The 27,309-nt window shown below is 38.9% G+C and overlaps 1 protein-coding gene across 12 annotated transcripts in view; it reads right to left on the bottom strand.

The window, feature by feature from the left end:
* Positions 1 to 27,309, bottom strand: part of plch2a (phospholipase C, eta 2a) — a 273,662-nt gene that overhangs the window by 127,311 nt on the left and 119,042 nt on the right. The window lies entirely within an intron of this gene.

The raw sequence follows: 27,309 nt of genomic DNA, 5'->3' as shown, positions 1-27,309 counted from the left end.
TTTGAGACTTGAGTTTTATTGTATTGAGCATTGTGTCTCCTCCTCATTTGAGGCTGAATGTGTAAGACTCCATTAAACAAACATTTCTCATGAGTTTCAGAACTTTTGGATGACAAATTCTTTCTCAAGATGTTACTGGATTTTTTCACAGCTCCAGTCCTAAACTGATTTGAAACCTTGGCCTGTACAGCTCTAGGCCTTGGCCGCCAACCTCTGATGGCTAACCTGTAGCTGTATAGTAAGTCTGCTAGCCTGCTGTCCAGCAAAGCTGGCTTGCCTGCCTTGTTGCTAACCCTCTACACCTGGTTCTACTGCCTGGATCTGGTTGCTAACCCTCTACACCTGGTTCTACGGCCTGGATCTGGTTGCTAACCCTCTACACCTGGTTCTACTGCCTGGATCTGGTTGCTAACCCTCTACACCTGGTTCTACGGCCTGGATCTGGTTGCTAACCCTCTACACCTGGTCCTACTGCCTGGCTTTGGTTGCTAACTCCATACAGCTAGCTCTACTGCTCCCTGGCAGCTAGCCTCCTGCTGCTAGCCTTGCTTGCTAGCTTGCTGTCCAACAACACCTGGCTTTTCTACCTGGTCCTTCCTGCCAACTTCCTATACCTGACTTTCCTATCTGGCTCTGGATGTCAGCCTTCAGCTATAGGCCCTGCCCACTAACCTAACTCTTCTACGTGGACTTGACTGCTAACTGTCTACATCTGCCGTAGCTGCCTGGCCTTGGCCTGTGCCCTACAGTTGTAAGCCCTGCCTGCTAGCCCTATGCGCTTTGTCATCCTGATTGACCTAGATTGCTAGTCTCTAGCCCAGAGGTCACCAACCCTGGTCCTCGAGATCTACTCTCCTGCATGTTTTAGATGTTTCCCTCTTCCAGCACACCTGACAGTCATTATCAGGCTTCTGCAGAGCTTGATGATAGGCTTCTCATTTGAATCAGGTGTGCTGGAAGAGCCCTGTAAAGAGAGTTATGACACGCTTTGATGTCACAGCTCCGGTGATCACGTGGTTCACGTAAGCCTGAATAGGTCCAAACGAACTAAGCGCTCCTATGTTATTCAATGGGAGAAACAGCAGTGAGCCTGGCAGATCTCAACATAAACCACACACAACCGTTGTGTCACTATCGTATGTACTGTTGTGTGTCTTACACTTTTGAGTAGTGGGGTTGACCACTGAAAGGACTGCATTTATTAATTTGAAAACTTAAATTTTCGGGTGAAAGGTTGGTTTTAGCTTGGATAGGCTACTTACGTGAGTGGTGCTAACTTTACAAGTTCATTCATTCTGCAATTGTACTGTACTTATAAGGAGATAGACAATATACCATTCTTAAGTTTTACTATTATAGGACTGAGGTACAAGTAGAAAACAGGGGTTAGCTGTGTGAACACTGTGTGTCTGCCAAGCGCTGCTCTCCTGATAACACACACAATACGGCATTAACTAGGGGAGAGCGTAGCGGCTAACTTAGCATGTTAGCATTCGCACAGATGCTAAACTCATTAAAAACTCAACATTGGCAAACTCAAACTCAACAGTATTCTTATAGGAGGAGTTGGATCTTACAAACACTAAGTGACAGAAGTTTTGCTTACTTTAAATTATGAATAATAACTTTAATGAATTTTTATTGGCAGAGCTCAGCTCTACAGCAACTCTCCTCCTAATGATCACATTACCTCAGTTGATAAACTTAACCAAACATCACCAGGTTCAGCAAAACAACTAAAATTAAACCCACGGATAACAACATCTGTCCTAACGTCACCTTATCGTAAAAACTCCATCATTTGTGGTTATAGTGGTTCAATCTCAACAGCTGGCCAAGTCGGCTAGTGAACTATAGGGCTACAGTTGACAATCGAACGTAACAGGTGTTTAAGATATAAATTTGTACAAACCCAAACCCTAACCAAAGACAACTTAATTTACAACATAAATGTCCGTTAATACAGGAAATACACTCGATAATTTGACAGATGACAATATCTTATTAACTTACAGCTGGACTTGCTAGATCAGCTGCAATAGAAATGAAAGTGTTCCGACGGCATTACACCCATATGTTTGGAACTATTGACCCCTCCATGACCCGGAAGAAGGTGCGTATTTCTTTGACAATGGGAGTCTATGGAAGTATCGCTACTCTGATACATATTGAGGACTCTGGATACATCTAAAACATGCAGGATAGTAGATCTCAAGGACCAGGGTTGGTGACCCCTGCTCAAACCCATGGATCAACCCTCCTTTAAGGCCCAGCTCACATAATTTTGTATGGTAAAACAGTTTTTTTTTTTTTTTTCTTACCATTTCTTACCATGTCACTACATTGTACCTCTTATCTCTGTGGACCTTAAATGGGCCTGTCAATCCTTCATATTCTTTTCCTCCTCCACACATATATACCATTATCTAGTGTGATATATATGAAAATTTATCTCCACAAAATGTCTATTGTAGAGTTATGCCATAAACTTCATCTCTGTCAAGGGTTTTAGTGAATACAGATGTATCAGAATGGCTTCTTATGACTAATGAGTCCATTTACACTTATTGTTTACTGGTTTTGAAAGATTATTTTACTATTGCTGCCAACTCTACCTTTGTGAGTGCATTCTTTTCCAGTGAAATGGTGAACTTAAAAAACTACAACATCAAGCTCAGATTTTTAGTTGTAATACTGCTCCTTTTATCAGGGAATGTTGAGACAAATCCAGGTCCAATTGATGTTTCACAGTATTTACCCCTCAAGATTTTAGGTTTAGATCTGGTTAGATCATACCAATGTTTGAAGTTTACCTTCTAAACTGGACATGATAAAGATTTGGATTAACCCAACAAATGCAGATATTGTTTTGTCTGAAACTTGGCTTAGAAGATCTGTGCTTAATAGGGATATTTAAATAAATGGCTACAATATTTACTACACTGACTGATTAAGAAAAGGTGGTGGAGACAGATATTCATTTGCATAAAATAATTTTAGAGGGTGACTGAGCACTGTGGAATAAATCTTTGTTTTGTTTTGGTTTTTTTTTTTTAGGAAACAAATGTGTTCAACAAAGTGTTCCTGATCTCATGAGTGAAAGGTCAGTTCAGTTCAATTAATTCAATTCAGTTCAATTCAATTTTATTTATAGAACCCAATATCACAACAAAGTTGCCTCACAGGGCTTTACAGAAATTTTTGAACTGATAAAAAAAAAAAGCACAATGGATATAAGCAGTCAAGTAATCAGTTAGTAAACAGTCAGTGAAGCAAATGGATAAATGTCCCAGGTGTCCCCCATCCTTAGACCCTCTTCCTCTGCAAGGAAAACCTCCAGAAAACCCAGTGGGAAAAAGAGAAACCTTGGGGAGAACCACAGTGAAGGAGATATACGCCCATGGACAGACAGGCTGTAGATGTGACCAGGACTGACGGACATTCATTTGCTGATGTTCAGGTGGGAGTTAATAACCTTAGCTGGATGAATAAAACAGCCAGCATGGCTGTTGTGTTTTTCTTATTACTTGTGTGTATTTGTTCATGTGTGTGTGAAGCGCAGGTGGCCTGAAGCAAATCGAAAGAGGAAAAGCACAATTCTCTGGCTGTCAAGCATTTAAGTGAGAATAACAAGGGTCAAACAATTCCTCACTGAAGAAATACTGTTGTAGGATTGGATTTCATGTATCATGAGAGAAACAAACAATGACAAGCAATCACATGTGGCCTTTCTGATACAGCTGGATACATTTAATGAGGCATAATGTTTGGCACTCGTAGAAAATGTATCTGGTAGAACAGCATGTCCTTAAAGCAACTGGAAATATCTGTTTGGCTCCTTGTTGAGTTAATGATGCAATTACTATAATTTGAAGTGCTTCATAGCACAACATGTATATGCTCTTGCATGGTTGGTAGAATATTTGATCTGATTAAATGAGGGATCCCCACAATGTAGACTAAAGCCCCATAGTGGGCCATGACAATACTGCTGGTGGCCTGAGAGAGATCATTTTGAATAGTAAGAAATCCTGATACATAAGACCATAACATAAGAGCAGGTGTACCTCCCTGTATCCACCCCTACAATCATCACCAAACAAACTTAAACTTACAAACTTAGACTACACAAACTCTGGATCTTTGTTTTCACCTCTCTCACTTTTGTCTGCAGATAACACTAATGTGTTCAAAGTCAAAGGTCATCACTGTGACATCATATTGCTATGTCCACAATTCAACACCATCCCCCTCTGTAGAGACACTCCATAAGTGCAGACACAATATTTTTCACTACAAATGTCAATATAGGGACAACTTCCTTTCCACCATAAACTGCATTTGATCTCTTTTATTACATTGCTCCACAGTCCTAACTACGTATATGTGAGTGTGGAGAAATATGGATGTAAGCCGACACTGGACTGGTTTGCAGAGGCAAACGACCAAAGGGCAGTAGTTGTAGTTTGTTTTATTTTCCTCATTAACATCCCCTTGGTGCATGTTGGAATACATTCATGTGTGTCTTGAAAAATCAGTCAGTAGTTTGATAAAATATGACTTAAGGGCTTTAAGGAACATACCATCCTCCTCTGAAAGTGCTGTTCCTCTTTAGTGTGTGTGGCCACTGAGGCCTGATAACAGATTGATATGCAAAACTGTCAAATTCACTTCATGCATGTTGCTCCAGAAATGTGACAGCTGCATTTTTCATGTGTAATCTGTTTGGACATGTAGCTAAACATATTGTGGCCCTAACTGTAGAGCATGTGTTAAACATATATAGGCTCATAGGCTGCTTTTATTAGCTCCAGTGGTTATGTGGGATTCTGTGAACCATTGCTCTCTTTAAATTAGTGTTTATGGCACTGCCAGCTCTACAAATTCAATCCCAAATGTAGGATTATTTGATATAATAAGAACAAGCAGTTGTGAAGTTAATATAGAAGACAAAACCTGCGGTTCCTTGAATATTGACTGGGCTGGTTTTATCTTCTATAATAACCTAGCACGTTGACCCATGGGGGTCCACGAGTTCTAGATGTGGTAGTTTTTATGCTGTTGTGTATTTGTGCATGCTGTATCACATTTGTCCAGCAGCCACCGCCAAAGCATTCTGGCCATAGCAACATGATTGTAAGGCTACTGTATTCCAAAATTACTAATATCTCCCAAAATATTAGTCCTATCAATTTGCTGTTTTCACTAGTCTATTCCTTGTCAAAAATACATAAGTATGCCAAACTGCAGCAGACAGCTGTTTCAGGATTTTGTGTCCCCACACACATACACACACACACACGCACACACACACACACACACACACACACACACACACACACAGAGGCCACTTGGCTTTTATAATATAGATGTCCCTGTTCATGATGCCTGAATGAGGAGTGATTTTTTAAACCAGTGTTAATTTGATTGATAAATAATTTTCATCATAGTTTTCATTAATGTCATATTTCAAAACAGTAAATGAAAACTGATGATGACAGAATTGTGAAGAATATCTAGTGACATTATGTCAACAAATATAAAATGAGCCAAAAATCTTAATGTGATGCACTCAGTGTGTGATCACATTTGTGAGATTTTGATTTTGTTCTCATTTGATTGTAAATTATCTTCTAAATTTCATGTTTATGTTAGTTAAAGGAAAAGGGGTTCATTCGGAGATGTAAGAGCTGAACCAATGTGCTCAGGTGGCATTTCGTCCAGGTTCCTTTACGTGTAGGTTTTAGAGATGGGATTTATGGATCTTTGAAGGGAGCCACATCTTGAGGAGCTGTTCAAAAGACTGGCTCATTGTTATATTTATTTATTTTTTAAAGTCAAACAGAGGTAACTCATTTTTATCATGGAAACAGTCACTGGTAGCACTGGGTTTCCTCCCCATCTTAAATCAAAAATAACCTTCAGATGTCTTCACATCTAATTTATGAGTTAAGGAAAATTTAAGCTTGACAAAAGTAGTGATTTGATTTATAATGTGATACATATTGATATCGTCTGATATGAAATAAATTATTGCGATATGATGTTTTTTCTATATCCCAGCCCTAGGTGAAACTAATGGTTTAAAATGCGTGAAACCATATAAATGTACTTTATTGCAACAGAATAAGGACTGAACATAACATTGGATTTGAAACAGAAACATTTACACAAAGAAAGAAGCTACACATGTGTTCAATGAGTTTGTGTAATGAAGAGAGGCAATTTGGGAAGAGAAATGCATTCGTGTTGTCACTCTTTTTCAGAATTGAGGTGCACTGACTACACATCTTTTTGTTACTGTGGTCCTGGAGCCTTTGGACTCATAAACATTAAGGAGAGATGATTCAGGAAGAGCTCTATCTTGTCCACTGTGTATTATTTTCTTGAGAGTCAGCTCTCTGGTTGAGAAGTTAGACTAACAAGACTGTCTGAGGATATGGTCATGAAGGTTACTGGTACTTGATTACAATACTCATCCTGTTAAGTTAGGCCTTGTTTCAAAGTAAGCACAGCTCAGCATTCAAAACATATAATGATAATCTGGCATATTCACAGAGTCCCTTCATGCAATGAGTAAAAGGAGAGAAAATATCCCCCCATAAAAGCTGCCACAAATTGCAAAGAAATAATGTAAATCTAGTCTATCCTAATCAAAATGAAAGCTTCCTCTAAGTTTCACTGTATAGAAATTCTTTATTTGAATATCAAGTAGGGAGATGAAGTTGGATCACAAGGGATCACTCGATACACTTTTGGTAGCACATTTTTAATGCCAGCAGTGAGGGTGGCTGTAGCTACCATCAGTTAATGTCAGGCCATTACGATTGATATAATCTGTCAGCTAGCCTGCAAATTAGCCAGCATATCACTAACTAGTGCGGTTATATATTTATGTGGTAGTGGCACTAACTGTACGTATTGGCATCTATTAACTGGCCAAAATCACTTGGTGGAGTGAAACATGACAGTGACAGTGGGGTAGATGTTTAGTTTCACAACTCACATTTCTCTGGCTCCACCCTCCGCTTCCAAAAAATTAGATGTTCCACAGGCCACTAGGTGTTGTCACAGAAGCTGTATACTTTTTAATGTATGTCTATAATGAGGACATCTTCTGTTTTCAATGCTCACAGTCCAAAACACTTCAACAAATAAGTCAGCTAATTTTGAGCTGCTAGGACTCTGCAGTGATTGGGCTGTTTCAGAAAAGCATCAGCAGTAAGTGCAACCCATCACTAAAATGTAATCTCTCAGAGATAATGCCTTCACGCCCTAAATTGGACAGTAAAAGAGGTTGAATGACAGCTGATATTATGTCTGGTGTGCTTTTGTGTATTGGCTCACCCAGACATGAACATGCAGACGACAGACAGAACAGTCCCTGCTAGAAAGCGGAGCAGTGGAATGGTGCCCTTGATTAGTACATTTTCACCATTTGGATTCCACATTTTAACAGTATAGGCACTGGAGAATCCTGCCATTGCGGAATTACCAACATGACCATGTTAATAAATGATTTCAGAGCAAAATATTCATACATCACTTTTGATTTTATTAATTTTGTAAATAGTTTGTACAATATAGAAAATGTAAATTAATTTTTTTCATCCATTCCTGACATTAAAGCCTAAAACAAGTAAAAGTGAGAAGGGGCTGTTAATAACCAATAATGCCTTAAAATAATGAACAATGTAATTTGAAACAAGTGATGTCAACAGGTGAATGGAATCATGATTTGGTCCAGAAGCAGCATCCAGAAAAGGTCTAGTCCTGTAGGAGCAAAGATGGACTGAAGACAACCAGTTTGACAACAAAAGTGTGACAAAAGGTTTGAAACTGTTTTCCTCAAAGAAAGACGGTAAAGGATTGCTATATTTCAGCCTCTATGGTGCAGAATAGAATGAAAAGGTTCAAGGAATCTGGATGTATTTCTGTGTGTAAAGACCAAATATTCAAGTTCACTTTGAAGCTGAACATGGTGATATCTGATCCCTCAGATGACACCACAAGAACTGTCATTCATCTAGTGCTAATAGATCCAGACAGTGAGCTATCCAAACTTCTAAGTAGGAGGTAGGTGAGTTACCTCGCAGTACTTATGGAGAATCCCCATTTTAGTGTTCTTAAAAGTAATGTGAAATATCGTCTCGTTCTCGTGAACCCAATATCGTGTATTGACTCATCTTGTGAACTGAGTGTATCGTCACACCCCTAAAAGTGACATCTAAAATGTTGTGAAAAGAAATGGCAGCATCATGAAGTAGTAAATGCTTCAGCATTCAAATTTTCTCTTGAATGTATTCCAGTCTGTACATGAGGAATGGATGTATAAATGAAATGAAGGTGACCAGGCAAAAATGAAATATGTTGTTCATACTGTCGACAATGAAATACACATCAAAGTACATATTAATATCACTTATCTCTTTTGTTAATTTGCATTCATCATATCCTCCAGATTTTTCTTCTTTTTTGGGATTGAACCTGAGGGTGAATTTCAGTTGTTTGTTCAGTTGTTGTTTGCCAAAAGACAAAGGTGCTCATTTAGTTTGCTAACAGCATTACCACTTTCAATCAACTACTGATGGAATCCATGCATGGTTTTTTATGTGTTGAAAATTAAAAAGCAACAAGCAGTGTTACTTGGTGAATTGACAGCTGAATTTCTTCCCTGTTGTATAAACACAGAAATTGACAAATGGCATGATCTGTAACTAGCCTGCCTTAGGAGGGTGGTTAACACATCCAGGCCACAGCTCTCAGCAAATAAAGGAGCTATGAAATGGCTGTTCTGCAAGCCAATCATTATCTTGTTTAACTCTCTGCTGAGAGGTAGGCCTATCTCATTATTTGTCTCACACTGAAAATGATGATCAGCAGTGTCAGCTGATAACCAAACCCTGTGAGATGAAAGTGCCCACGTGTCATATGTGGTGCGTTAATTGAGTCTAATGTCAATATAAACCATAAATATCATCTTAATAATAACAACAATTAGCAGTGAGGTAGTAGTGAAGACTGAAGGAATTTATTAAAATTAAATTCCCTTCCATGAACATTCATCATGAACATTCATGATTCTGAACAATCATTTCCAAACATGGTGTCTGCACTTACAGTTTTGTGTGTGTGTGTGTGTGTGTGTGTGTGTGAGCCTCAAAAGGGAGTCAGTCCCCTTAGACCCCATGTTAAAATGACCAACATTGCAACGGAAATCGATATGTTTACAGCCTTGGACAAAAAAAATTTTTGGTCTCTATAGTCCTTTTTTCCTCTGCAGGAAGAGTGTAAGAAGGTGATTTTTTTTTTTTTTTTACAACTAACCTTGTTGGAATACATTAAGGCCAAAAGTTTGGTATGGTTGTATTGTATGGAGTGGCCGCTTTGACTGACAGTAGCAGCGAATGTTAGTTAGGTTGCCAACTTAGACATACAGAACTGTTTATTGAATAAAGTGTATTTTTCTTCCTGACATGCAGAGTTGTTTTAGTTGTGTAGAAGGGGATTTTGGCATGAAGTTTACTGGTACTTACCATAAACCAGCATAACGTAGCAACATTAGCTGATGTTAGTATTCAAGCAAATAGATTTCTGAAGTCTGACAGTTAGCCTGCTAATTAGCTCCATCTATAATTACCATCTTCTATATAAAACAATCTTTGTAAATAGAGGATCTTTGGCAGAGTTTATTGCCATTAGGTGCCAACCCATATACATACTGAGGGAATTTACAGTGATTCTGCTGGTCGCTGTCTGCATCCCTCCCACTGCTACCACTAGTGATAGGAGTGAGGCACTCAATGAACTCTACTAGACCATCAGTGAACAGCAGACAACATACCCAGATGGCTTCCTCATTACAGCTGGAATTTCAACCATGCAGATTTGATGGCTGTTTTCCCCAAAACTATATCAGCATGTGAACTTTCTAACAAGAGGAAGCAACCTATTGGACCTAGTTTACACAAACTGCAAGGGAGTATACAAGGCTTATTTCCTCCCCCACCTGGGACTCTGATCACACCACCATCATGCTGAGACCTGCATACAGACCCAGACTGAGGGCCATCAGACCAACACAAAGGGGGGTACATGTGTGGCTAGGGGGAGCACTGTATACTCTGAAAGACTGCTTCAACACCACAGACTGAGACATTTTCAAACATGCTGCCACTCACAGTGACCACACAGACATTGAAGAGTACACGGAGGCTTTTACAGCATACACCTCAAAATAAATTGATGATGTTACTCACTGCCAAACCATTACTGTCCGTGCTAACCAGAAACCATGGTTGACAGGAGAGGTTCACAGGCTTCTGAGGGCTCAGGATGCAGCCTTTCGGACCGGGGACATTGCAGACCTACCAACAGCCAGAGCCAACCTGTCCCGTAGAATCAGGGAAGCAAAACAACAGTACAGCAATAAAATATCTGGACACTTCAGCAACACCAGAGATGCACAGTCACTCTGGCGTGGCAGTCAGACTCTCACAGACTACAAATGCTCACCACAGACTTGTGAGAGTGACATTGCATTGCTTAACAGCCTTAAGGACATCTTCAAGCGCTTTGACACTCAAAACAACACACCTGCTCAGAAGACCACTCCTCCCTCAGATGAGCTGACCGTGTGTCTGGCTCCAGCCACCGTGAAGAGGACCCTCTCCAGGATCAAGCCACGCAAGACCACTGGACTGAACAACATATCTGGTCGTGTTCTGAAGGAGTGTGCCAAGGAGCTCAAGGATGTCCTCACTGACATCTTCAACCTGTCCCTGTGTCAAGCTGTTGTCCCCACATATTTCAAAGTGGCAACAATAGTGCCAGTTCCGAAGAAGCCTCAACCATCCAGCCTCAATGACTATCGGCCTGGACCTCCATCATCATGAACTGCTTTGAGTGGATGGTCATGCAGCATATTAGGTCAACCATCCCCCCCCACCCCCACCCACCCATGACCCATTAGAGTTTGTATACAGACCAAAGAGATCCATAGAAGATGCTATCTCTGATGGTCTTCACCCAGCCCTCACCCACTGGGACTCAAAAAATTCATACGTACAAAAGTTGTTCTTAGACTTTAGCTCAGCATTCAACACGCTTTTACTTCCTCCACAAACTGAGGAGAGCACAAGTCCCATTCCCCATCCTGTGCTTCTTCTACCGGGGCACCGTTGAGAGTGTCATCACTGGCTGCATCACTGTGTGGTACAGAGGCTGCACTGCCTCCTGCTGAAATACTCTACAAAGCATATTGAAAACAACCAGCAAGATCATCGGTGTCCCTCTTCCCTTCCTTACAGACATTTTTCAAACCCACCTCACCTGCAGAGCCATCAGCATTGCTGGTGACACCTCCCACCCCTTCCACTCCCTCTTCAGCGTCCTGCCTTCAGGGAAACAGTACCAGAGCCTCCGGGCCCGATCCACAAGACCGCTGAACAGCGTCATCCATCAGGCTGTCAGGACACTGAACTCTGCCCACTTCCGCCTGTCTTTGCCCCCTGCCCCAGACTGTAACCCAACCCATATTTACACAAAGACTCTACCGCAACAGTTTTTTTGCACATGACACAGCAGACTTAAATTCTGTGATTTTTTTTCTCACATCAGCTGCTGACTGTTACCGTTATTGTATTGCGCTACTGCTGCTACTGTAAATAGATTGACATGTACACTTTATATCCTGTATAGTTTTATAGTTTATACTGTTTATTTATGCTTATTCAACTTTTTACCTTTTTAAATGCATGATGTTGAACAAGGTGAGAGAAACAGTATCTCAATTCTCTGTATTTTATGCATCTAATGAACTGACAAAGATCTTTGAATCTTATAGAGCAACACAGTGGTGCAGTGGTTAGCACTTGTGCCTCACAGCAAGAAGGTCCTGGGTTTGATTCCACCACCAGTCAAAGGGGGTGGGACCTTTCTGTGTGGAGTTTGCATGTTCTCCCTGTGTCTGCATGGGTTCTCTCTGGGTACTCCAGCTTCCTCCCACCATCCAAAGACATGCACTAATAAGTTAATTGGTTAATCTAAATTACCCATAGGTATGAATGTGAGAGTGATTGTTTGTCTCTATATGTCAGCCCTGTGGTGAACTGGCGACTTGTCCAGGGTGTACCCTGCCTTCGCCCCTATGTAGCTGGGATAGGCTCCAAGCGACCCCTGTGACCCTAGTGAGGATAAAGCAGATTCAGAAAATGAATGAATGAATGAATTAATTAATCTTATAGACCACCATTTTTGTATCTCAAGTTCACCATTTAGGTTATCACTTAGCTCCATCTATAGTTACCGTCCTTTATATTCAGCCATCTTTGTATATAGAGGATCTTTAGTTTATAGACCACCATGTCTCGGGTTCACCATTTTGGTAATCACCATCTTAGTTTTGTGGAAACAGAGGTGACCATACTTGGACAAGAAGAGAATCTGGGGTGAAACTCTTCAGCTAATGATAACACAGTAAGAATAAAATCACCATTGTGCATTGAAGTGTTTCTTCACAAGAATTCTGTGGAGGTCTTCTTCTCTGTTGTGTGCATTTAATGTTATTGTTGTTTAATACCATAATCATAAACAGATTTTTATCTTCCATCATCCTCTAGCCTTAATTTGGACATTAGCCTAAGAGCTCTGCTTCTTTTAACCAATTTCCTCTCAAGGGGAACTGCTTAAACAGCTATTCTTTAATCCAGTACCTCTGCATGCAGAAAAAACTCTGATGTTCACATCCATGCAGACAGAGTGCAGCAGTTGCACACTAGCGCAAAGTAGCCGATGCTTTTTCTTTATATTGTTGCAATGACATGACCCATCTTTTCTATGGACAGTTTGCTTCTTTGTATTGTGAGCTCAATTTAAGACTGTCAGGAGACTGCAGCACTGACATGAAGAGAATACAGCTGATGAGTAAAGTAACTTCTCACTGCCTCTGCCCCACTCTTCTCAAAGTAAATGCTATGGTGCATTTGGTCAGTTTGAATGACATTAAATGATCATAAGACTTCAAATTACTCATTTAATTTTAATTATTATATCCCCAAAATCGAGTTTCAGGGATATAATGGTTTTACCCCGTCTGCTGCCACCAGATATCCTTTGTGCAGAGCTGGCCCGCCCTATAAGTGAACTAAGTGATTGCTTAGGGCCTCGCAGCCACCAGGGGCCCCAAACTTATATATCATGTTATTTGATTTGTTGATGATCTGGCAACACCAATAGTGAAAAGTGTGACCCAGGATGAAGCGATTAGTCAGTTTGTTGGAGCAAGCAGTTTCAGTATGTCCAAATAACTATACCTGTCGGGCTAGGGTGACCAGGTGCTTACGAGCCACATGTGGGACAAGGAGTGTATTTGTGTGGAACAATGTGGGACACTTAACCGTAATGCTGAAACAATGTCTAGATTTTTAAACAATGTCCATCTTATTATCCAGCTTATAAATATGAATAACAACATATTTTTGCACTAGGCATTTATTTTTTGCTTTTTTTGCACTGGTTTCAACAACTTTTTTGCTTGTAAAACAAAATTGTAAGATCATCAATATGAACCAAATTTTATCTCAATCAGCCTATTATTGCTTGATTTATGTCTAAAAAACTGATTTTCATCTAAAGGGCCCCCATTTAAAAGACTTATAATAATCACAGCGAAGCTGAAATTGATAGGGTTCTTACACTAGGGTTACAATCGCTATACTTTAATTTTGCTCTGTTTTCTCAGTGAATCAATTACTTCTTTGAAAATAAAGAAAAAATAACAGTTGGTCAAGTCAGACTTACTGCTGCATCATTATATATGTTTGCCATCATGTCACAAAATGGGACACCAAGGCAAGCTAGTAGGGAATGTCAGAAAACATCTAAGCAAATTCTCCTGTAGGATTCATCTTCATAAACTGACCACAGATTTAATTCTAAACAAATATATTGTTGCTTGAAAAACTCTTTTTGTTGTGTCCTGTAGTTTTATCCATCAGATACAGTCCATTGCTGCAGTAGTGCTACACATGATGTCATAGTAGTTTATGTTGCATTACTATGACAACCAGCCTTGTTGAGGGAGAGGGTGATAGAATATGCTGCTGCCACAACCAAGCTGTGTCGCATCAATACAGGTTAAGTTGATACTGTCAGTGGAAAAGCGGCACATGGTGCATTAAGCATATGAACATCTTATCAACCTGAAAAGGTGGCTTCCATAGTTTCCCTTCACCTTTAAATATGTCTTTAATATGTGAGTCTTTTCTTTCAGACTTGAATAAAACCATTGAGTGGGTAATCATTTGGCTTGCTGTTTTTAGCTGGTCTGTTCCACAGTCAGTCAGTATAGACTCATCTCTCACCTCACTGACTTGAAGTTAAATATTGCATTATTAGATATTCAGGGGAATATTCTAAACATATAAACATGGGCACACACGAATGCACTTCCAAACAGAGCATGGCAAATGAACCCTGATCATGCATGTGATTGCATTTGAGGGTTATTCTGAGGGAAATAATGAATGTGTTTCTTCAGAGACAGAATCACGGTTTCCCACAGAGGTTTTTGTTTGTCTGACTCAATGTAAACTCAAAAAACATTTATTTTTCACAAATAGCTGATCACAGGAGGGTTTTTTTTTTTTTTCCTTCTCAGGTCAGCATAGTTATGTAAGAACCTCTAAAACTGAAACATAGCATAGTGTTATGCTATTGTGTGTTCATTTGGGTGGAAAATGAGACAGTGTATCTTGGGAGTATAGAAAGAATAGAAATCAAAGAAAACCACAAACTGAGGGAAATCTCTATATTATCTTATACTGAGCCTCAAAGGGGACCTGAGGTGTTAGGGATAATAGTCCCAGTGGGTTCTACTGAGATGAGATGAGATGAGATGAGATGAGATGAGATGAGATGAGATGAGACTTTATTGATCCAACCATAGGGAAATTTCACAGTTGACAGCAACAAATACAAAGGGAAATATACACCTGTGAAACAACAAATATAAAGAGAAAAAAATAAATCTGTTATTTATATATAACAGATGTAAGTATTTACATAAATTTAGATTTAATGTTATATACATATTCACAATATATTCGCACATGCACATGGTGTCCAGCCCACCAAAAGTTCCAATCCAGCCCCTGGGATGAATTTGTGAAACTGCAAAAATTACACTGAAGATATTAACAATCAAGGATGTTCAAATCATTTTAGGTCATTCAGTCATAAGTGGATCAGACCAGTAAATACTATCATAATAACCTATAAATAATGAAAACTGTAAATTTGTCTCTTTGTTTTAGCATAAAAAAGTAAAATTACCCAAAAATGTTACATTTACAGACAAGGGTTTTATAAAAATGTGGAATATCTGAAATGTCTTAAGAGAAGTATGTGGAATTTTAATAATATTCTCCCTGTTAATTAATGTTTGGGTGTATTTGTAGATCCACTGTGATCTCTAAGTTGTGATTCACATTGTATAAATGATAACTGAGGTATAATATTGTTAACATTGCACTTATTTTATGAACAAATTTTCAGGTTGTTCATATTTGTTCATGTTACGTTCAAGTAAAATTTTCGTTTTAACATTTTCGTAACAGAATTTACTTTTTTCACTCAGAAGTTTTTATCCCATTATTTATATTATTTTACTGGTCCGGCCCACTTTAGATCATATTAAGCGTATGTGGCCCCTGAACTAGATGGGTTTGACACCCCTGGTCTACAATGTTCATTGTAGTGGCACAATTTGATGTTTCTTATTCATCAGTTGCAGCAAAATTCCAAGAAAGGAAAGAGGTAAAGAAACAGAGAGAAAGAGACTGACAGCAGGCAGCCCAGAGTACCAGCTCTCTTCTGTCCTGGATCAAGTCAAATGTCAGTCCTTATGCACAGTTGTGTCAGTGTGCAGTCCTAGATTGGTTCTATGATATTGTTTTTTTTTCAGGTTGATAGGGTTGTTCAGTAAATTAGTGATTGTCATGGTTAGTTACTCAGTTTTGGCTTTGTAGATTTTTACACAGTAGGGTGGTTCAGAATCCTCCTCTAGTCATTTTTTTGCTCCTAGACTCTTAAGGCCTATGCTCATTGTACTTTACAAGTAGAATGCTTTTTGTTTGTTTTTTCTAGTTATTTGTGTGAAAAGTGTAAGGCCATTGCTGTACATTGTTTTGTAGAATGCTAACATATGTGTATACTGAATAAACAGCGATGGCAAGTTATTGCAGACCAATCTTTATGAAATGCTGCAGATCAGGATTGTCGGACTCGGGAGAGGGGTTGCCCCTTTTTCGTTGGCGGAGGACCTGCCCCTCTAAATGTCTGTGCATGCCACTGACTGCAGAGGCCCCCACTGTATCATAAAATCTCAGGAGAAGAGCCCTCCCCACTCCAAAGGACCTAAGTTTCCTCAGCAGGTGGAGGTGACTCTGGCCCTTCTTGAACAAGGAACTAAGGCTAACTAGTTCTAGTCAAGGGGCTCATCCAAGAGTAATTCTAAAAAAATTTATGGGTTTTACCACCTTCAGAAAATTGTTTCTCGTGGAAAACTCATGGACATGTTGCACTGTGGTTTAAGCTCACCTCCTTTTATAAGGAAATACAGCTGGCCTGCAGATAAAATCAGAGGGATTTTCATGTGCTGTCCCCTGGCTGCATGACACAAACTCAGAGCAAAGGTGTACACATGCTGCTGCTTTCACACATATCTCACGTGATCTGGACTCCTGGACTTTGGGTGTTGATCTGAACCAAATATGCAAGAGTGAAACCTTCACCTCTCTCAGACTGCCCTGCAGACCCAACAGCCAGTATTTAGTCCAACCAAAAGAAGTGGTTTTAGTTTGATTTGGCTTGAATTAAGCCATGCTTTGATTTATATACAATATGAAAACAGTCTTTGGGTAGCACAGACTTTCTGACCAGGAGGCAATGCTATTATCATCAGAAACAAAGGAGAAAGCTAATGGAAGAAATGGCAGAAGTTAAAAATTAGGCGATGCAGGTGATCATGGCAGGAATATTGGTCTACTATCAAAACTGAAATGTGAAAAAATAACCTGATAAGATAATGACATGGCTATGGAGTGTACAGTAATGTTTGATGCCATCCTTTCATACATGTTAAAACAATGATTTAAAATGAAATTGATTTCTGCTTCCACCAGTATTTTAGCTATGTTTCAGAAATAATTTCCAAGCAATCAAGAGGTCTGAAATACATACCATATGAGAAAAATAATAATAATAATACATAAAGGATTGGATTTCTATAGCACTTTTCAAGGCATCCAAAGTGCTTTACATTTTGATCCATTATTCATTCACTCTCACACTGGCAGTGGTACAGTACGTCTGTAGCCACAGCTGCCTGGGGCAGGCTGACAGAAGCGTAGCTGCCAATCTTGTGCCAAATGGCCCCTCTGTCCACCACCAAACATTCATACACATTCATGCACTAGTGTAAGTGACACTACCTCCTGAGCCTCAGCCGCTAGTGATGCGCAGATCAGGGGGTTACTCGGGTCTTGATTGACCAGAACCACAAAAGTATGTACAGTATCATGTATAAATCCTACAGCAGTTAAAATATTTAGTGATATATAGCCTACTATATTTTATATTATTTGATGGTAAGTACTACATAACTTGCACAACCTCGGATTAACGTCACAAGAGCGCCCAGCAGTGATGCCACCTGCCATAGCTAATTAATTAGTTGTGGGTGAGGTCAGGTTGGGCTGGTAAAAATAGCTGCAGTGGTGTGGGGCGGTTTGGGGTGGGTCAAATAATGCCATAAAATCAGGACTCGGGGGTTGAAAACAACCCCGACCTGCACATCACCTTCAGCCACCCCAAAAAGTGTCTGACAGCAGAACATAGAAATTGTTGCAAATGGCTTAAAGCTGCCCTGCTGTGAATGTAGTGAGTAGTATACGATAGCTGGCAAAGACAAGTAACACCCATATTGAATTTTAACAGCTAGTAGTCAAGGCTGACATGTTTCCTCCCCATGAAAGGTCAATAAGTCACAGAAGGACATGTAGTTTCTGGTAAGACCATTCAGGGCTGCAACAGTGTGAGCTTTGCATCATTGTTTCCAAAAGTCTATTTTCATCAGCCCTCATAAGGAAGCAACGAGAAAATGAAAATACTTCACGCTAAAATACCAAGGTTTGATCTTGAATCTATCACCACACTATCAAATACTGAAAATCCTGGTTATTTAGAAGAGTACATGAGATTTAGTTACTCTTTGAAATGTCACTGTTCATGTTAAAATTCAGCGGCTTGATGTGTACATAAGGACTACAGGGTAGTGGTGCAGTAGTTGCCCCAGTTAATGTGTTAGAAATATGAAAATAAAAACCCCTCCTGCAATTGAATGAATGGATGTGTTTTTGTTTGTTTTTGTTTTTTTGTTTTTTTCTCCAGAGACTCTCCTCTTCATCTGCAAAACTGCTACTCAGAGCCAGTCTGCTTTGAAATGGAAATGCCATCAGAGGTTCTGTCATGCCACTGGGCTTTCATTGTGGACAGATAGAAGCTCTCTGCAGTTATTAACCTCACATGACCCACAGAACCACTTTCACAGGCTCCCGTCTCTGGTGTGTAATCAGAACATTAGCCCAAACAACAGAGGCTTGTAGTACCCAGACATTAGCTCGCAGCTTCACCCTCAGCATGACCAAGGGATGGCAATTCACATTCTGTTGTTTCATAGGGATGGAAGAGAAATAAAGAATTCCTTTCTTTTGTTTTTTTACAGGGAAAGAACTGACTCCACACTGTCTTTTTCCTAGAGCTGTTTTTTTTTCTGCTCTATACATCTGCGAACAGATTCTGTCAGCTGCATTTTCACCAAAATGACAAGCACCTAAAATGCATTTCTCCGTACATCAAGGGGAGTGTGCATGCAGGCATGTGTATGTGTGTGGTGTCTCCAAAATAAATCCTCCCTGATAGTGAGACGACACCTAGTGTGCGCTCAACTGTAAATGACTGTGTGAATGACTGATTGTATGTAAATGTACTGCGCAGGGGTTAAATCCCCAGTAGCCTTGATGCCTGCGCCTTGGTCTTTACCCCAGTTCTGTCAACCGAAGACAGTTTTGTGTGTGTGTGTATGTGTGTGTGTTTTTATATATAGATATATATATATATATATTATATTATATATATATATATATATATCACCAGTTCTGTCAACTATAGACAGTTGTGTGTGTGTTGTGTATATATAGATCTATATATATAATATATTATATAGTATATATATATATATATATATATATATATATATATATATTATATATATATATATATACAGGGTGGGGAAGCAAAATTTACAATATTTTGAGGCAGGGATTGAAAGACAGTGTATGACCAGTTAGTTTATTGAAAGTCATGAGAATTTATTTGCCACAAGAAAATTACATAATTAAAAATGTTTTATTCTATGTGTCCTCCTTCTTTCTCAATAACTGCCCTTCACACGCTTCCTGAACTTGCGCAAGTGTTCCTCAAATATCGGGTGACAACTTCTCCCATTCTCAGTATAGTATATTCCAGACTTTCTGGTAATAGTTTGGCTCATAGTCATTCTCTTCTTTACATTAGAAAACAGTCTTTATGGACAACTCCAACTATTTTTGAAATCCCTTTGGTGTGACGAGTGCATTCAGCAATCACACACTCTTTGATGTTTGCTTTCCTGATTACTCTATGGGCAAAAGTTTCTGAAAAGGTATGGATATAGTGTTAGGTATGATTATGACATCGATATATTTGGTTTCAAAACAATTGACGTAGCGCCTGCTGAGAAAAAAACAACTAAATGTTCATTGTAAATTTTGCTTCCCCACCCTGTATATATATATATAATATATATATATATATATATATATATATATATATATGTATACGAGGGCCGTTCAATAAGTTCATGGCCTCACCCAGAACAGAACAACACAGACTGTTAATTTATATTTTATTTTCAACATAATCTCATTTACAGCAATGCACTTGGTCCATCGATGTTCAAGCATCACTATCCCATCACAAAAGAATGTAACATCCGTATTATAACAACCAGTATTTCTGGGTGAGGCCATGAACGTATTGAACAGCCCTCGTATATATGTAAATGGTGTGTGGTGTGTGTGTGTGTGTGTGTGAGAAATATCTTGGAGATGTCAAAAAAATAAGGTCATTCTGTTGGATTTTTTTTTAGCTTTCTCCTGTTTTTGAACTTCACACATAGGCAAACAGTGTTGAATAATGAAGTTAGCTACGTGATCAAATGAACACAGAAAAAACCCAATGACTGACATTCCATAGTATATCCAAAACTTTTGAAAAAATACCAAGGCAGTTGAATACACATTGATTCACAACAGAAAATATCATCAAACTATAAAATATTTTTTATGAATATGATGTAAATGTTTTTAGGATAGCTTTCAAATGAGAAAATTCCTGTAGTGCTGGTATGCATTTTAATTTTGTAACATATTTTGCATTTAATATTATTAAAGTCTATATAGTAAAATTACATGAATTACCAACAGTCTGAGACAATCTGAAAAACATGAATGTCAAATGTGTTCAACATGAGGCAAACATAGGATAATGTTAGCCTTTCATAATGTTAGCCTACTTGCATAGTTGAACTGTTGGTGACAAAATCTCTTCTCTAAATGTGCAGTCATATGGCCAGTAGTTTAAAACAACTTTAAAACTTATCTCAGAATTATGTATTCCATGAAAGTAGGTTCTCTCAATGTGTCACTCAATTGAAAGACATTTATTCTGCCTTTCTTGTTCGCATTTCCAATAATCACACATTTTTCAAGGAGATGTGCAGTGACCTGCCAATTAACTGGGGTGGCACTGGCACCTAAGGGTGGCCAATCAGGTTCCCTGGCTCTGGCGCTAAATTTGCAATATTTTTCTCAGCATGACCTGCCCTACTCTGCCACTGATTGGCTCATCAGTCCACATGCCTAAAGTTAACCAGTCTAATCAGTGGAGGTACCAAGTACTAGCCAATTAGAGGCAGAGTAGGGTGGGTCATGGCTTCACCATCCTAGGGGAAAACATTTTGCTCAGATACCGAGTGGTGTGCATTAGGGGGATTTAGAAGTGGGTATACTCATGCTGACTGAAAAATCAGTAGTAGTCCATATACTGCCGTATACCCTGGACTACACCACTGGTTATAACCTGTATGCGTAAGCTTACAAGTAAGGTTGAACCGTTGTGTACACGTTGTGTAACACCCGATCTTGGAAATGAAGTAAGAAAGTAGTGCTGATATCAAAATCTGACAATAATCTTATCCGTAAACAGGATCAACAGAGGTTAAACAACAAAACACACTAGACAAATAGCAGCTGTCTGTTTGGATAGTTACCAGAAAGTAAGTGTGGAGACCTCTGGGTGACTGTTGTGGCAGTCTGAATGATGTAACCTTGAAGAGAAATGCCATAGCCTGAGTACACTCCACAGATTAGGCCTGATGCACCACTCACATGTCTGAAAGTGAGCACCACCATCATACTTTTGCTCTGTTTCTGTGTTCTGTGTTGAGCTTCACACCTGTGTCATACAGAGAAATGTGTGTGGATATGTGTGCCGTGTGGTGACTGCTTTGTTTTGGTAAGGATTGATCACTGGCCTTCAAATGTGCATTGTGCTCATTAGCTGCTTAATTTGTTTTCTCAGCTCAACTAGTGGGAACAGATTAACATCTGATTCCACCAAGGGCTTCAGCATCTCCTGCTAATTATTAACTACAGTTGACAGTATCAGAGTGTGAGTAGGAATGTGTCAAAACCAGTATGAACAGAAAGTTTACCATTACTTCAGAAGATTTTTCAGGTTTCTAAAAATCTTCTGAATTAATGGCATTGGTCTTTGAACTTTTACTACCTATAATTTTTGACAATTATTCATTTATTTATTTTTATTAAAGTAATTATAACCTAATTTGATGGACAATATCAAACATTTTCCTTTGGTGTAACCATCGGTGCATAGCACACACAAAAAATGAAAAACATATAGCAAGATGATACTCAGGTAAAAGTCACAACAAGACAAAAAACAGTCTAAAAAATTATGTAAAGACAACAAAACTCCTTTAAAGTAATGGATGACAAAAACAACATACCAAGATGAAACACTATAAAACAACCATCAAGACAAAAAATGGCAATGCAAGAGGCAATAACACTGAAATATGCCACCTCTGTTGTCTACATAAATAACTGAGGGAAGATGAAAACAACAGCAAGTAAAAAACAAAGTGTGTTGGTGCAGGAGATTGAATTAGAGGGACGGAGGGAATAAAATGAAAGCAGGGTTTACTGAGGAAGACTTATGATCATGTGGCTGCATTCAGTAATAACAGCACAGTAAGCGCAGACCATCAGGGCACTAATGTAATTTTCAGGTATACAACCCATCATACTTTAACTCCAGTTGCCCAGAAAATTAGTTTACAGGAAACTAAACCACACTATTCAGGCATGATGATTAGGGTTCTATGTGTTTATGTAAACATTGGAGAGAAGAACCTCCTCCATCTCCTGCTATGAGCTAACATACAGGACCCAACCTATCACTATTCAAACTGTACTCGGAAGGTCATTTATTATACACATGTTCAGCTAGTTGTGTGTGTTTCGGGAATTAAATAGATTTATGTTATCAGTTTCAGTTCTAATAAAACATGAATTAATTTATTTAATCAGAAATATAGTATTTTATAAAGAATCTATAATAGTTTATGTGGTGTTAATTAAATTGAAGATTACATTTTCTTTTTTTAAATGAAATAAACAGGATAAGATCTAGCTAATGAGGTTCCAGCCACAAATGTTTTGGAAAACCCCCAAAAATACTTTAGGTTTTGAAATAACCTCTGTAATTTACTCTCAGTTTCTGACTAGACTGGCAAAGCTACAGTTGAAACTTGAAAACCAATGTTGTGTGTGGGATAACTAAGGTCCTGCCCCTTCCAGTGTGACATGGGAGCTAACTTTGTTAAAAAAATATGAGCAGTGGTCAATGTTGAGAGAAAAAATTATTTGACCCTCTTTGACTTGTACCATCATTTTCACAGACTGGATGATTGTAATTTAAAAGATACTTTATGAGTGAAGGAAAGTTACAGATTGTTTTAGGGATAGTAAAGTAACATCTACTTTGTGTTAAACAGCTCAGTGAACTGCATCTGTTGTTGCATATGATCACATCACCAACACCCAAATAGCTATTACTTGGCATATTTCACTTTGCTCTTTGAAAAGGAGGCAAAAAGTATTAAAAGATCAATCAATCAATCAAATTTTATTTATATAGCGCCAATCATAACAAAAGTTATCTCATGACACTTTACATGTAGAGCTGGTCGAAACCAGACTCTCAAGTCAATTTACAGAAACCTAACAGAATCCTGCAAGAGCAAACACTTGGTGACAGTGGCGAAGAAAAACTTCTTTTTAACAGGCAGAAACCTCAAGCTCAAGATGTGAAATTCAAGACAGTCTTATGTTGAAGGTGCAAAGACATCTTCAGACTCAGACTGTGGTGAGAGAAAGTTGCAATGACATCACCTCTGTGACTTTCTAGTGTGTTGTCTTTGTATTATGTATTTTCACAGTCTGATACTTCAACAGTGTTAACAGAGACTTTTGTGACTCAAAATTATCTTTTAAATGGTCAAACATATGTATATGATTGTCTTTTCTTACTTTTTTTCCAAACTCAGGTACCATGGGGCTTTACACAGAGGCAAAAAAACAACTTTAATTTGTAGTAAAACAGGGATGATGTAAAAGTTTGCTAAGGTTAACAAACAATTGTCTACTAGCACAAAACAAACACTAACACAAACTTCACATTATTACATGAGTGTGCACAATGCTTACATACTGAATCTTTAATAACCACCACTTAGAAAACATAAAGACTGCAGAAGTGCACAGATACATTGGCATCAGCATTACTTTATTAAGCACACATCCTTCTCAGACCATCTCAGGAGGACAGACAAACAATTAACACAGAAATAAATGAGCTGTATCAGCACATGAATTATTCTGTCAACAAAAACTTCCACTTCAAAGCTGTTTTAATCATTCAAACAACATGCCAAGGTCTCTTCAGCCCTCACCGTGACTAGACCTTATAAAGTTTGCCACTTCTGAATGCTAATGTCCTTGTAATAAACTCAAATGCAACACCAGACTTAAGCAGACTGAGGTCAGACTGGATCCATCTTTGATGTAACACACTACGGCTGTGTGACTTGACTTTGCGCAGATTAAAGTGATGGCTGATGGGTGCTGGGAGACAGCCGCATACCAGCACATCCACATAGTCTCTCTCACTACACTGACTCTACATCTATCTGTCTCAAACCTCAACTGAACAAAGTTCAAAGTTAAGCAGAGAAGATCAGACATGAAGGATGAACAGCACCCGGTAAGGACACAGCTTCCCCTCAGTCACTCACATCTGTTATTATCTCTCCAGGCTCTCTATGAAGGCACCAATCCTTGGAGATTCACAAATCAACTTCTAGTTGTCAAACAGCAGAGGGCAGTAGTGTAACAGCAAGTCCCTACAAAGCCCCGCCCCACTCTCAGTACTCCTCAGAACTAGGCCCAGAATAAGTAAAAAATATATATAATTCCATTTGAATACAAATTTCATGAATTCTAGGTCGAATTTACTCATCAAACATGAGCCTGTACAAACGGAGAGTCACTTGTTCATTTCACGCTCATTTTGTTTCACTGCATCCAAGGGAAAATTAGCTAGCTATCAGTGCCCTTTCCTCCTGTTTATTCATATAAATAACCAGCTTACTCTGGTCCCCCTTCTAAGATTTGTAAGATCTGGATCAACACTCAGGTAAATGAGAGCTAACTGAAACTAACTAAAAATGTCTCCCCAGACTTATTTAATGTATATAGGAAGCCTTTGAAGGAATTTAAGAAAGGTATTAATACTGGAACATACTGTTCCACTTTTGAAAATCTGGTATAAGGTCATACCGCAATGCATAACTTACACAATCAAGCTATGCAACACATTAAGCGTCATATTTGCACTATATCTTACCTAACCTTATTCTTTATTATATGTCTGCTTACCATAGCAACAGCCGTTACTGTACCTCTTTTGACATGTGTCTGCCACAGTAAAAGTTCTGTGGGTGTTTGGATAATTCTTGAGCAGTGCCGAAACAGTCTGCTGCAAGTAGTGTGTTTGCAAAATAGGGCCAGAATAAAAAAAAAAAAAAAATAGTTTGGTGCAACATACACACACGAGGAAGCACCTTGCAGTATTTAAAGGTCCTGAACAGAGAATCCATTTAAAGTGGATTGCAGCGACACCTTCGGCTGGAATCGGTGGTGTTTTTAAGGGACAAAGACTCCGCTTCCCATGAGCACTAGCAACTACAGTCGTATAGGCATAACTCTTGCCAAGGGGTGCGTTGAATCTAATGAATAGGAGCAGGTCCTCTTTACAACTCTGCATTTCTTTTTTCAAGACAGCAACTTGCACGGTGCAAAGTGATGTTTGAATGACACAACAAGCAAACTTCATAAAGTCTGTTTGGTAGTGTAGTTTAACAACTAGCATGAAAACGAAAGTGAAACCAAACTGGAAGTTCTACTCCGCTTCTATGTCTCTTTTCCTCTGGAGCTCTGGAGTGTTACTCACAGGCCTGTGTGTAAGACATGCCCCAATAATATACATTTGCTCTAGCTTTTCCACAAAGTATTCAAGCATTTTCATAAATTACTTCAGTCATTCAACACCTTCATCATCCTGCATTAGCAGTTCAGCACTAGCTGCTTCAGCCTTCTGCATTCACAGTATTCTAGTTTTAGAATTGTCTCGTTCCTGAAGGGCAGTTTAGTATCCAGGCCCCGGCATGACCATTGAACTCCACACAGAACCATTTCAGTCTCACCTTACAAAGCCCTTAGTTTGGGACTGAAACAATGCTCTAAATAAAACAGATTACCCACGTCACAGAGCTAGCCCAGCAGCTAACACAGAAGCATTTACTAAGTGTTTGACTGAGCTACCAACAGCCACTATAGTCAAATCCAATGTTCTAATGCATATGTATAGAGAACAGAAGCATTCTATACCTGTGGAGAAGGAAGAGGGACAACTCCAGGTCTGTTTTCATTCCTTTAACTCCCTTAGTTCTCTCCATCCATTCAATGCAGAGGTTTACCAGTGTTTTAGTCTGTGTTCTATCACTCTCCCATTAGTTTTCTTTTTCTTTTTTCTTTCTGCCAGTCCAGCTCCAGTTCCAGTGTCCACCATTACAACAAAATAAATCCAAGAAATCCCTTTCTTTAGGAAAAAGGACAGATCTTACTCCTCACTCATTCAGCTTACATTTCACTACTTAGCCTAACTCTGCCGGTCGGCGTGCAGTGTCATAGTGACATAAGTCTGCCATAAGGAGTTCCAGTCTTGTCCGACCTGGCCAGGGAGACTGGAAATAGCATTCGGAAATAACCTATTTTGGTGCTGATAATCTCATTTTAAATTGCAGACTACGATCAGGCATATATATAAAAATGAGACTTTTTCAAGATCACACAGTAAGTCTGTTCAGCACATTTAAATCACTAAATATCTACAAAAGAAACACCACACTTGAGCAGAAGTACGGGTACCCTTCCAAAAAATTACTTTGGTAGAAGTTCAAGTCACCAACTGAAATGCTACTCAAGTTCAACTCTTTAAGTATCTAGTATTTACTGTACTTAATCATATGAAGTAATCTACAAATAAATGTACTCAAGTCATCAAAGCAAAAGAACAAGTAAATGTTAATAACAACCAAAGGCCATCAGAGTTTTGAATATTACGCTGCTGCTCCCATCAACAGATTGCCGACAGGTTGAGAGTGGACAGTTGTTTGCACTTGCCCATTACACAATTAGGCCCAGTGACAAATCAACTTCCTGACTTTGTTGCAGTCACCGGTAATCTCAGCAGTGAAAACACCAAAATTTCCATTAATTTATTTTTTGTAACAAGTAACGATACTGTGCATTAAAAATGTATCGGAGTAGAAGTATGCAATTGAGTTAGGAAATGTAGTGGCATAAAAGTGAAAGTCAACAGAATAAAAAATACTCAGTAAAGTACAAATTCTCCCATAATATAACTGAATACAGTAGTGTAGTCTTATTACTTTGTTACTATTCCACACTGGTATCTATCTAAAACGCTCAATGTAAAAAAGCT

Source organism: Sphaeramia orbicularis, chromosome 7, assembly GCF_902148855.1.
Source record: "Sphaeramia orbicularis chromosome 7, fSphaOr1.1, whole genome shotgun sequence".
Classification (NCBI taxonomy): domain Eukaryota; kingdom Metazoa; phylum Chordata; class Actinopteri; order Kurtiformes; family Apogonidae; genus Sphaeramia; species Sphaeramia orbicularis.
Note: the sequence above shows the minus strand (reverse complement) of the source record. Positions and strands in the feature narration are given on the sequence as shown.